This window comes from Paramormyrops kingsleyae, chromosome 1 (genome assembly GCF_048594095.1).
Source record: "Paramormyrops kingsleyae isolate MSU_618 chromosome 1, PKINGS_0.4, whole genome shotgun sequence".
Lineage (NCBI taxonomy): Eukaryota > Metazoa > Chordata > Actinopteri > Osteoglossiformes > Mormyridae > Paramormyrops > Paramormyrops kingsleyae.
The window spans coordinates 71082883-71087182 of NC_132797.1; the positions used below are offsets into that span (position 1 = coordinate 71082883).

The 4300-nt window shown below is 41.0% G+C and overlaps 1 long non-coding RNA gene across 1 annotated transcript; it reads left to right on the forward strand.

Annotated features, from left to right (window-relative positions):
- Positions 1 to 2508: 2508 nt before the first annotated feature.
- Positions 2509 to 4079, forward strand: LOC140577710 (uncharacterized). The gene is made up of 2 exons (XR_011981871.1): positions 2509 to 2714; positions 3710 to 4079. It is a non-coding gene; the product is annotated as an uncharacterized lncRNA (long non-coding RNA).
- Positions 4080 to 4300: the final 221 nt, after the last annotated feature.

Here is a 4300-nt window from a genome sequence, read left to right on the forward strand (position 1 = left end):
CAAAAGTATAAAGGTTTGCTTCTTGCACAGCATGGATAATTAGCAAAGAGTGTACCTCTGGAGTTTAGACTCTCAGCAATTTAAAGTTTTCACCAAAAATCAGGACTGGGTGTTTTAATGCATTTTAATGCACTGTAAGGTACCAGTGAGCGTTTCACTGTGTCGGCAGTGTTGCAGACCTGAAAAGCTTTGAAAAAAGGGTAAAACAATTTTCACAAATGCTGGGTTTTGTATATTATGTTCAGTGCTGGTCAACCCATTAGGTGACATTGGTAGTTGCCTGCGGTGGCATCTTCTGCGGGGACACTGGCGTAGCCAGGCAAATTCAGTTTTGGTGCTTTTCCACTGCCACCAAGAACTGAGCCGTATCTGAGCTGTACACGAGCTGAACCCGCGCTGACATGGTTCTACTTAATGGCAGAGCTGAAAGCGTGACCGAACTGAGCTGGTTGCTGATTGGTCAAAATGCATGGAGATGCTGGTGTTCTGCGTATGGATTAACTGAAGGAAAATGCGTATATTCTATATATTTTTCATTATTAGTAGTATCGCGTACTGTGATGTATCAGTGCATTGCTAATGAGTTGGAACTTGAAAATTTCAAAGCCCCGACTTAAAAATGTATTATATTAGCTGAAAAGAATAGATTCGTAATACAAATTTATGAAAGCTAATGCCGATTTCGCTAACATTTGATGCTAATGTAATGCAGCGATCCTCACAGACATGCTAGCAGAAATTAGAACATAGTAAAGCATGGTGTTCACCGTGTGAACGGTAAATAAGCATCTCTTCGGCTTTATGTCACTGTTGTTCTCCAAACCAATTAACGCCTTTACCGATCCGACCCTTCTGCAGTGGAAAAATGACGCGAGTTGGATCTGCGCCATAACTACCCACATAGCAGACAGGTCTGGCCCAGATCTGGCGTCAAGCCGGCATTGCTGGCTGAGTTCTGGCATGGCAAGTGGTATGTCAACCAGATATGGGCCAGGTCTGGCAATGATGGCACTGTTTACATTATGGCATGCCAGATGTGGCCCGATTGTGGTTTGGTCTATGTGGCCCAGGCACATAGAAGACAGGTCTGGCCCAGATCTGGCGTCAAGCCGGCACTGCTGCCCAGTTAGCAAGCACATGTGGGCCGATTCTCGCTGAGTTGTGGCACATTCGGTTCACTGTCAGCAACGGTAAAAAATTGCGGGCCGATTGTGGGCCTAGCACGGCGACGATTCTGGCTGACTGTCGGCATTTTTAATCTGGGCCAGAACCATTCTGAGCACGGCGAGCGATTCTGGCTGACTGTCGGCATTTTTAATCTGGGCCAGAACCGTTCTGAGCACGGCGAGCGTTTCTGGCTGACTGTCGGCATTTTTAATCTGGGCCAGAACCGTTCTGAGCGCGGCGAGCGTTTCTGGCTGACTGTCGGCATTTTTAATCTGGGCCAGAACCGTTCTGAGCGCGGCGAGCGTTTCTGGCTGACTGTCGGCATTTTTAATCTGGGCCAGAACCGTTCTGAGCGCGGCGAGCGTTTCTGGCTGACAGTCGGCATTTTGCGTGTCGGACGACTTTGGCTGACAGTCATCCATTTCAGCATTGGTAACATGATTTGTGTCGTACCTAGCCCTCACCTGGCGTAAAATTCTGGCCTGATGTCAGATAAATATTCTCAAAAAAATTCGAACCAGAACTAGTCTTAACATGGAAGATCATTCTGACTACAGTCTATAGGAGGGGTCACCAACATGGTGCCTGCGGGCACCAGGGCGCCCCCAAGGACCACATGAGTTGCCCACTGTGACTGTTCTAAAAATAGCACAACTCACCATTGAGCATGGCGTCTAAAATTTAATTTTATCCTGTTGATATTCTTCTTTAATCACATTTGCATTTATATAGATTTGAAAATGGCAATATCTAAAAGAAAGCATTTAAAACGCGTTTATTATACATGATTTAAGAAAAATGTATCAAACTGGTAGCCCTTAGACATTCCTCTAAGACCAGGAATCATTCTCGTTGCACCTTTTCTAAGGCAATATATATGAGGTTCTCATTTCATTATGTTGTATATGTAAATCTGCAAGATGTCACCTGGGTCTGTTCGAGCATTGGTAATGCTTTGTCCCATACCTGACCCTCATCTGGCATAAAATTGTGGCTGAAGGCTCTGCTCTCTATTATATCATAACCACTGTCTGTTTGGGATAAAGCCTATACTAAAGATCATGAGAAACACAATAAAGGGCCAATGGCTGACATACAAAAAGACTCCAAGCACCAGCTGTTGACATAGTACAGTCCCACTGATATGATAATTTTTTTGTTTAACATTGGAAAACCATTAAAACTTATTGGATATTTTTTGTTAACTACGGTATATCGTCAATCATTATTTTTCATCTGACATGTTTACTTAAAAAAGGAAAAGTAAAAACAAATGAAAACATTAATTTATCTTCTCTAAAATCTTGTCTTTTAAAAATATAAACCCGTTTGGAATACTTTGTGTATATGGCTTTTCTATTGACCGTTCGGTATTTGATCATCTACGCTAAACAACCAATCCTGAAATAAGTGGGCGTTAACGTTTCAGTTTAGACCAATCAATGTCCTTTAGACGTCACTGCAACTTCACCGGACTTTGAGGCTGTTGACGGCGTCGATCGACTTTAGATGGCTGATTCAGTTTGAATAATAACGAGCGAATTGTGGTAAGTGAAATATTTCAGTTACTTTTAAAGTTCCATTTAACCTTTTTAGTCAGAGATTTTAGCTTAAGATTCTGTCGGAACGGTATGTTGGGAATGATCGTTCATTTTAAAAAGTCGGTTCAAACAAGTCACACGCCTTGACATAATATTAAATACAGGGCTCTTGAGTTTAAATCAGATGTTTAACGTTAGATTACATCTGCAGAGCTCTCAAGTCTCACGTTTTGTGTGTGGGACACACGCATTTAACACAACAATCTCCCACGCCAAACGACATTTCTCTGTCTGAGAAGTGATAAAGCTCGCGCCACAGCTAATCCAAACCTGCACCTTCTATTTTTTTCTTTTCATGGGGGACATGTCACTTCAGTCCACTGCTCCTTTGTTGCTGGTGATATCTGAAACTTGTTTGGTTAAAAATGAGCACCGCAAGTTCCAATTTACGACTTTGTGCATTTAATTCCTAGTGATGGAAATATATCCTTATATATATATGCGTCTAATTGATCAATCGACAGATTTATCAGTTATGCATGATCATAAGTTGGTAAAGTTGTGTGTCATATTAAAGTCACAGTAAAAAAAAACAGGGATGAAATTCATATGGAACAATCATATATTCTGTGCAGTATTGGATATAGCAGCCTTCTGGACAGTTACAGTTCAGCAATGAGTGTTTTTTATGTCAGATCAGAACAGATATTACATTTCAGATTGCATACATATATGCATACAACTTTGACGTGTTGTGAATTAAATGGTGAAATTAACAACCCTGTTTAAATATTGTTTACTTGTTCATGATATTCTGTCATGGACATAATGATTCATATCTCCTTATTTGTGTACTACTGTATGTGTTTTGGAATTGTTTTATACTATAAATGTTGGGTGCTGTCTTGATCTTGATGGTATGATTTATGTTCTATGCCTTAGAAGCAGGTGGCATTAATAGTTTTGTGTTGTGTGTTGTGGCTGCAAAATTCCTTAACTAGGAGTGCAACGGACCAGGAGGCAGAGAAAAACATTCAAAGATGGCTTCAGTTGGCACCTGACAGGGATGGAGGAATGAAGGAACATGCAAAAAGGGCAAATGACACTTAATTCCATTGTTTGTGATGTATTTACTTGTTTTGTATTTGGATTTTTTTGTGTGTGTTTTTGACCACCCAAATTTCACATTTTATTAACCAGTTTTACAGGGCCATGTTCTTAGATATTTTGTATGTTGTGAAGTGCTTTAAACGCCTCATCTGTCTGTTGATGTTACAAAGTAAAGTGTAATTAAATATCAATCAGTGGTTTGTTGAAAAGCATTTATATGTTGTTTATAGTAAAAGTAAAAATAAACTTTATTGATATCAATTGTGTATCCATTGTGCTTTATGATGTCACTGGGCCTGTTATGGCCCAAATCAGGTAGAACCATGTCTGGGCCATCACTGGGCCTGTTATGGCCCAAATCAGAAAATCCATGTCTGGGCCGTCACTGGGCCTGTTGTAGCCCAAATCAGGTAGAACCATGTCTGGGCCATCACTGGGCCTGTTATGGCCCAAATCAGAAAATCCATGTCTGGGCCGTCACT